The 8,566-nt window shown below is 51.3% G+C and overlaps 1 long non-coding RNA gene across 2 annotated transcripts; it reads right to left on the reverse strand.

Moving 5' to 3' along the window:
• Positions 1-1,429: 1,429 nt before the first annotated feature.
• LOC127463854 (uncharacterized) lies at positions 1,430-8,168 on the reverse strand. Of its 2 annotated transcripts, XR_007901046.1 has the most exons (4): positions 8,122-8,168; positions 3,807-3,945; positions 2,365-2,428; positions 1,430-1,790 (listed from the first exon to the last, which is right to left on the reverse strand). It is a non-coding gene; the product is annotated as an uncharacterized LOC127463854 (long non-coding RNA). The 2 variants fall into 2 exon arrangements; XR_007901043.1 differs by lacking the exon at positions 8,122-8,168 and having other exon boundaries at positions 3,807-4,361.
• Positions 8,169-8,566: the final 398 nt, after the last annotated feature.

The raw sequence follows: 8,566 nt of genomic DNA on the forward strand, positions 1-8,566 counted from the left end.
GCGCTGGAAAATGGCCTCTGGGGTCCTGGTGGATGGCCAGTTGGCCAAGAGTCAGTGGTGCTCTGGCGGGGGCTCCCTGCTCGGTCACAGGAGGGTTTTCAGACACACGGACCGCCGCTGCGCTGCCGCCACTGTCGCCTGGCCTCCGCCTCCAGCCAACACCCGAGGAGAGCCCGAGAGGCGCCGGCGCCTGTCCCAGCCCCGGGGCGGATTTGTCGGAGGAGGACAGGGGAGGAGGGAGAGGAAGGCAGAGGAGGTGGAGAGGAGGCGACCCGCCAGGAGCAGAGAGTCGGGGCTGGCGGGGGCAGCGGGGTGCCGGGAAGCGGATCGGCGGCTGCGGCGCTGTCGGAGAGCGGGGCTGGTGGCGCTGGCCGCGGTTTTGATCTGTGCGCAGGCGGTGGGGCATCTCAGATAGTGGCAGAGCAGGTGGCACCCCACAAGGGCTTAGGTGCATCCAGGCTCCTGGCGTGGCAGCAGGAACCCCAGGAGATACTGCCCCTGCTGCCATGAACTGTCTGTGTCTGTGTGCAAGCGAAGGACTCGTGTGTCTGAAAACCCTCCTGTGACCGAGCAGGGAGCCCCCGCCAGAGCACCACTGACTCTTGGCCAACTGGCCATCCACCAGGACCCCAGAGGCCATTTTCCAGCGCCGCTATGCAGAATATCATTCCCAGTCTGTCCGGACATTCGGGGTTGCCCCATCCCAGGGACAGAATCTGGCACTTCCCCTTGTTGAACTTCCTCTGGTTGAGGATTGCCCAAACCTCTGATTTGAGGTCTCTCTGCGGGGCCTCCGTCTTCCATGAGGCCCTGGAGTGTTACAATGGCCCCTTGATTGCTTGGGAATGTGCAGTGTTCTGTGTTCCATGTGTTACATGAGGCCCCATATTGTCACAATGGCACTGAAATGAGAGAGGATCTCCATCCTTAATGGCTTCGTAAATCAGAAGTTTTTCTTAGATAAAAATCCTAATCAACAAAGGGGTTTGCTTTCTTGGCATGGTAGCAGTCTTTTCTTTTCTTTTAAGACTACAATTAGTTGTAGGAGAGAGAATGTAGATGATACATGGAAACTAACAGAGAGTGTATCATATGCCCATCTTCAAGAAATTAGCTTACAGGCCTCAGAAAACTTGTTTAATAAGAGATTGTTCTGTTAAGAAGAAAGTCAATTATACATTGTTTAAGCAAATGGGAAGTTCTAAGACGCGTCTTAGCTGGTCCTAAAGCATTTAGTTTAGGGGTTAGGGGTCGGATAGATCAATCAGAGATGCTACGAGGCCTACTAAGGGAGACGACCACTCTGTGAAAATGACTGCCCCTCCCAGAAGAAATGGACGCTAGATGGCAGTCTTGCTCCACGAATAATATCCAAGAGGCTATTTGACCCTAAAATCAGAAGAGAATTTTGGACTGCTTGTGAAGGGGAGGGTCTTTCAAGTATCACTGTATTTATACTCCGAAATTTATACTGATTCTTTGATTCATGCATGGCAGAGTACCCCCATGAATCCCCAGCTGGCATATTAAAGAAATGTTCGATCCAATGGTTTCTGGTCATGGGGTTTAATTCTTTTGTTTTATCCCTTTGATTCCATGAAGTTCCAAAGATATCCCACGGTTTGTTTAATTCCATGAGGTCCCGCACATCCCAATGATGTCCCTTAAGTCCCTGGTTTCTGTAGTTTCCCAGGGAACATTTGCTTCTATGATGCAGGGCAGTGCCACGACGGCCACTTGATTCCGTGAGTTCCCCCAGTCTCCCAGCAGTCCTTTGGTTCCATGAGAGCCTGCAATGTTGCAGTGGGTTGACCTTACCTGGATGCCAGGTGCCCACCAAGCTGCTCTACTGCTGCCCTTCCCAGACAGACAGAAGAGACAGAATAAGATGGAAAATTATTTCTACCTTGAGATCAGGCACTTTACTAAAGCAAAAGCCAAAGTTTGCGCATGCATAAGTGAAGAGGAAAATAAAAAGATTTTCTCTCTACTTCCTGTCAGCAGCGATACCTGGCCACTTCATGGGAAGCAGGGCTTCACCACACAGAGAAACCGCTCAGAAGGCATGTATTGTAAAAAAATGGATTTTCCCCCTTTCCTGTTCCTTTCCTGAACTCTTGTAGCTGAGCTGACGCCATATATTCTGCAATGTCCCTTTGGTCCATTCGGCTCAACTGACCTGCCTGTATCGCCTCCCATGATCTTGTCCCCAATTCAGGGGACGAAGCTGACAATGCAGATGCTGCACCAGCCCTGCTCAGCAGTTGCCAAAGCACTGGTGTGATTAACCCCTTTGTAGCTCCCAATGCAAAGCACAGCACTGTGACGCCTGCAGTGAGAAAATGAACTCCAGCTCAGACAGACCCAACACATGTGGGATTCTGAAATGTCTCAGGGTTCCTTTGGTTCCACGATGCCCCTCTCAGACCTGGCAGTAGAAAAATAAATCAAAAAATTGAGAAGAAATCATCTTAAAGTCATGCTAAGCCTGTCTTCTACAGTCCAGAATCTATATATGTGTGACTGCAGATACTTGGGATGAGGGTAGATGCTCAGAGGAATTCATGGGTTTGATCTAGGAAACCTGTCCCAAAGTTTTCACTGCCTTTTCCTCCTTGGACATTTCCTGATGCCCGGAGGAAGCTCATGTCCAACAGCAACTCCATCCCCCACTTCCTCCTCCTGGTTGCAGCTCTTGCACTTCTGCTTCTTCCTGGGCATCTCCCTGGCTGCCCTCCTGGGCAACGGCCTCATCCTCAGTGCCGTAGCCTGCCACCACCACCTGGACACCCCCCAGGGACTTCTTCCTGCTCCACCTCTCCCTCACACACCCGGGCTGCATCTGCACCACTCTCCCCAAAGCCATGGCCAATTCCCTCTGGAACACCAGGGGCATGTCCTTCTCAGGATGAGCTGCACAGGTGTTTTTTGCTTTTCTTCTTGATCACAGCGGAGCTTGCCCTTCTCACCATCATGTCCTATGACCGCTACGTGGCCATCTGCAAAGCCCTTCACTACAGGACCCTCCTGGGCAGCAGAGCTTGTGCCCACGTGGCAGCAACTGCCTGGGCCACTGGGAAGCGGGTCTGGCCCTGGGGCTGCAGGAGCTGCCGCCTGAGCTGATGATCTCCTGAGCAGTCCAGACATGCAGTCACTGTCCCTGTCCTCTATTGCCTCCCTTTCTTGCTGCAGGACCAGAAATGACTGTGCTGCTCTGCTGGGCTGGGGCAGGGCAGGGAGATGGGGGCACCAGGGAGGGGCTGGTCTGGGCAGTTCCAGTGACTAGAAAACCCCAATGTTCATCTGAAGTGTAGGAGTGGGCAGGGTGGGAGCATTACAGGGCTGAGGTGGCTCCAGGCTCTGGGAGTGATAGCAGGAGCCCAGGGAGACACTGCCCCTGCTGCAATGAACTGCCTGTGTGTGTGCCAGGGAAGGACTCGTGTCTCTGAACACCCCCGTGTGTGCATCAGTCCAGCTCAGGGTTGGACACCTCTCAGAGCCCTGACACATTTCTCTGTGTGACTCCAGGAAAACCCCCACTGTGCCAGGGAGTTACCAGATCCTTTGCTGTCACCCTCCTGGTGTCCTGTGTAGTGATGAAACTAGAAAAGGTGATCATCATACCCTGGTAATTTTCTAAGAGGAGAAATGTCACTGCTGGAAAGAAGTGTCACTGCTGGAAAGAAGTGTCACTGAAGAGGTGAGAAGAGGGAACATCATTGTTTCCTTCAGTCTGTTCCACAGCAGGTTCCCCTGGAGCCCCAGGGACACCTGCGGGGAACCCAGAGGGGCAGAGAAAGTGCTACCTTTGGCTCTTGCTGTGCTGCTCAGCTGGGCCGGGCTCCTGGCACACAGGGAAATCCTGGCAAGCGGGCAGCACTGCAGAGAGACAGCTCTGCCCAGGAGTAGCTCCTCTGCACAGCCCAGCAGGGCCGAGGGCACTGCCTGTAGGCACGAGAGAAGAGAAGAAAGGCAAAGGGAGGTTAAAGGCAGCAGAAAGATGGCAGGTGTTCAGCTGAGACACAACTTGGGGACACAACTTCACACTCCTCTGCAGAGTGAGTCTACAGCTGCAGGGCAATGTCGCTTGTGTTCCTGGAGGAATCTCCTAAAGCTACCACATCCCACAGCCTTGCGCATCTGTCAGGACTCTCCCAGTTTCTCTGTTGCGCCGGAGGAGGATGTTCTCCAGGGCAGGCCTTCCCTGCAGCACCGTCAGAGGGACAGCGCAGGTGGGCTCCTTCTCCCAGGGATGGCTGTGGGGTGGGAAGGTGGGGGTGCAGCCAGGGATGCCCGGGGCTGTCCTGCAGAGCAGGGTCCCTGTGCTCCGGGGTTCTTTGTGCCAGGGCAGGGACTTTGCTGCCTGCTGGGGTCAGGTCTCATCCTGCCTGGGTAGTTGCCCACCCCTCTGCAGGGAGAAGCTGTCGGTGGGGGTGGGGCCACAGAGTGGGAGAGGGGTCACAGAATGGGGGAGGGGTCACAGAGTGGGGGAAGGGTCTGAGAGTGGGGGAGGGGTCATAAAGTGGATGAGGGGCCATAGAGTGGGGGAGGGGTCAGAGAGTGGGGGAGGGGCCATGAAGTGGGAGAGGGGTCACAGAGTGGGGTAGGGGCTACAGAATGGGGTAGGGGCCACAGAATGGGGAAGGGGCCATAAAGTGTGGGAGGGGCCACAGGGTGGGGGAGGGGTCACAGCCTGGACTCGGGGGGTCAGGGCAGTGACCTCGGGGAGTGGGAGGGGTCAGGGCATGGGGTAGGGGTCTCACCTGATCCCGGGGCTATCGGGGCCATGGCGGGGCCGAACCTGGTGGGGACACCCAAGTTTTTCCCAAATTTCCCCTCATTTTTCCCAGTTTTTCATCCATTTCTCCCAAATTTCCCACTCTTTCCCCAATTTTCCCCCCTTTCCCCCATTTTTCCCAAATTTCCCCATTTTTCTCAATTTTCCCCCATTTTTTTCCAAATTCCTTCCATTGTTCCCAAATTTCCCCCATTTTTTCCCATTTTCCCCAAATTTCCCCCCATTTTTCCCAACTTTCCCCAATTTTTCATCCAATTTTACCCAAATTCCCCCATTTTTTTCTCAGTTCACCCCATTTTTCCCAAATTTCCCCATTTTCCCCAAATTCCGCCATTTTTTCCCAATTTTTTCCTAAATTTCCCCTAATTTTTCCCAATTATCCCCCATTTTTCCTGATTTTTCACCCGTTTTCCCCAAATTTCTTACTTTTTTCCCAGTTTTCCCTCCATTTCCCCTCAAAATCCCCCATTTCCCCAAATTTCTGATTTTTCCCCAAAATTTCCCCCGTTTTTCCACATTTTCCTGGATTTTCCCCCAGTTTTCCTAAATTCCCTCCATTTTTCCCCATTTTTATCAATTTTCCCCAAATTTCCCACTTTTTTCTCAAATTTTCCCCCATTTTTCCCAATTTTTCATTCGTGTTCACCAAATTTCCCACTTTTTTCCCCAATTTTTCCCCATTTTCCCCAAAATTCCTGTTTTTTTCCCCCCATTTTTTCCCACTGGGGAAATTTGGGAAATTTGGAAAACTGGGGACCCAAAAATCCAAGAAAATGTGGGGAAATGGGGGAAAAATGTGGGGAAAATCTGGAGAAAAATCTGTGAAAATGTGGGCAAAATGGGGGGAAAATCAGGAAAATGGTGAAAAATCTGGGAAAATGTGGGAAAATGGGGAAATTGCGGAAAATTCTGGGAAAAATGTGAGAAAAATCCGGGGAACTGGGGAAAAATGGGGGAAAATGTGGGAAAATGGGGAAAAATATGGGAAAATATGGAAAAATGAAGAAAAAAGGGGGAAAATGGGGAAAAATGTGTGAAAATCTGGGAAAATGTGGGAAAAATGGGGGAAAAATCTGGGAAAATGGGGGGAAATCGAGAAAAAATCCGTGAAAATGGGGAAAAAATTGGTAAAAAACTGGGAAAATGGGGAAAAATTGGGAAAAACCCTGGGAAATTCTGGGGAAAATGGGAGAAAATCTGGGAAAAATGTGGAAAAAATGGGGGGGAAAGGGGAAAAAATGGGAAAAATCTGGGAAAATAGGGAAAAAATGGGAGGGAAATGGGGAATATTCTGGAAAAATCTGGAAATATGGGGAAAAAATCTGAGAAAAATGGGGAAAAATCTGGGAAAAATGGGGGAAAATGTGGAAAAATCTGGGCAAATGTGGAAAAAATGTGGGAAAAATCATGGAAAATGGGGGAAATGTGGGAAAAAATCTGGGGAAATGTGGGAAAAAAAGGGGGGAAATGCGGGAAAATGAGGAAAATAATCGGGAAAAAATCTGGGAAAAAATGGGAAAAATGAGGAAAAATCTGGGGAAATAGGGAGAAAATCTGGGAAAATGTGGGAAAAAATTTGGGAAAATGTGGGAAAATGGGGAAAAATCGGAGAAAATGGGGGTGAAATGGGGAAAAATCTGGGGAAAATGGGGAAAAATCTGGGAAAATGTGAAAAAATTGGGAAAAACTGTGGGAAAATGGGGGAAATGAGGAGAAATCCGTGAAAATGGAGGAAAATGAGGAAAAATGTGTGAAAATGGGAAAAAATGGGAAAAAAATCCGGAAAAATGGGGAAAATCGGGAAAAATCAAGAAAAATGGGGGGAAATCTGGGAAAATGTGGGAAAATCTGAAGAAAATCTGGAGAAAAATCTGAGAAAATGTGGGAAAAATGGGAAAAAATGTGGGAAAAATCTGGGAAAATGTGGGAAATTCTGGGAAAAGTGGAGGAAAAATCTGGGGAAAATCCGGGAAAATGGGGAAAAAATAGGGAAAAATCTGGGAAAATCTGGGAGAAATCTGGGAAAATGGGGACAAACTGGGGGGGAAATGCTGGAAATTCTGGGGAAAATGGGGGGAAATGGAGAAAAATGGGAAAAAATCCCAGAAAATGGGGAAAAATGGGGAAAGATTTAAAAAAATGGGAAAAAATCTTGGGAAAATCTGGGAAAAATGGGGAAAAATCTGGGAAAATCTGGGAAAATGTGGAAAAATGTGGAAAAAATGGGAGAAAATCGAGGAAATGGGGGAAAATGGGGAAAGATAAAAAAAATTTTGGAAAAATGGGGAAAATATGGGAAATTCTGGGAAAAATCCAGGAAAATGGGGGGAAAAATCTGGGCAAATCTGGGAAAAATGTGAGAAAAAATCGGGGAAAATGTGGAAAAAATGGGAAAAAAAATCTGGGAAAATCTGGAGAAAAAAGTGTGAAAATGTGGGAAAAATGTGGAAAAAATGGGGAAAAATGTGGGAAAATGGGGGGGAAAATCTGGGAAAATGGGGGAAAATTGGGAAAAATCTGGAAAATGGGTGGGAAATGGGGAAAAATTCAGGCAAATGTGGAAAAATGGGGGAAAATCTGGGAAAAATGGGGAAAATGGGGGGAAATGTGGAAAAATGGGGAAAAATGTGGAAAAACTGGGTTAAACTGGGAGGAACTGAGAGAAACTGGGCCAGAGGGAAAGGGATGTTGCCATGGAAATGTGAGCCCGCCCCTCCCCCACCCGGCCCAGGGCCCACGGGGGGGGAACTGGGTTAAACTGGGACATACTGGGAGGCACTGGGGGGGGACACTGGGAGTTACTGGGAGCTACTGGAAGCTACTGGGGGGGTCACTGGGGTTACTGGGATGGACACTGGAGTTACTGGGAGCTACTGGGGGGGTCACTTGGGTTACTGGGATGGACACTGGGTTTACTGGGAGCTACTGGGGGGGTCACTGGGGTTACTGGGAGTTACTGGGAGCTACTGGGGGGCTTACTGGGAGTTACTGGGAGCTACTGGGGTGGACACTGGGGTTACTGGGAGTTACTGGGATGGACACTAGGATTACTGGGAGTTACTGGGAGCTACTGGGATAGACACTGGGGTTACTGGGAGCTACTAGGAGCTACTGGGGGGGTCACTGGGGTTACTGGGGGGATCGCTGGAGATACCGGAGGCATTACTGGGGTTACTGGGAGCTACTGGGAGCCACTGGGAGCGTCCCATCCCCCTCCCTCCCCAAGGTCACCCCAAGGACACGGGGGGGGGGAGGGGGGGAAGCCCTGCCCCCTCCCAGTCCCTCCCAGTCCCTCCCAGTTCCCTCCCAGTCCCTCCCAGTACCTGAACTGGTCACACTGGGAGCGGCTCCAGGTCCCCCCTCCAGTTTGGGCCCCCGGGGCTATTTTTGGGACCCGGTGACATCACTGGGGGGAGGGGCCTCGAGGGGGTGGCCCCTCCCCTCTCCCTTCCCAGTACAGACCAGTAAGGGACCAGTAACGGCCCCAGTGGGGGGGGAGGGGAAGGAGGGAACACTGAGGGTGGGGATGGAGCAGGATGGTCCTTGAGCGTGGGGGAAGGGCAGGAGGTTCCCTGAGGGTGGGGGAAGGGCAGGACCGTCCCTGAGGGTGGGGGAGGGGTAGGCGGGTCCCTGAGGGTGGGGGAGGGGCAGGAGGGACCCCGAGGTGGGGGGAGGGGCAGGAGGGTCCTGAGGGTTGGGGAGGGGCAGGGAGGGACCCCGAAAGTGAAGGAGGGGCCCTGAGGGTCCCTGAGGGTGGGGGAAGGGTAG

The sequence above is a fragment of the Manacus candei genome, unplaced genomic scaffold (assembly GCF_025592945.1).
Source record: "Manacus candei isolate 608988 ecotype Guabito, Panama unplaced genomic scaffold, ASM2559294v1 h1tg000002l, whole genome shotgun sequence".
Classification (NCBI taxonomy): Eukaryota; Metazoa; Chordata; class Aves; order Passeriformes; family Pipridae; genus Manacus; species Manacus candei.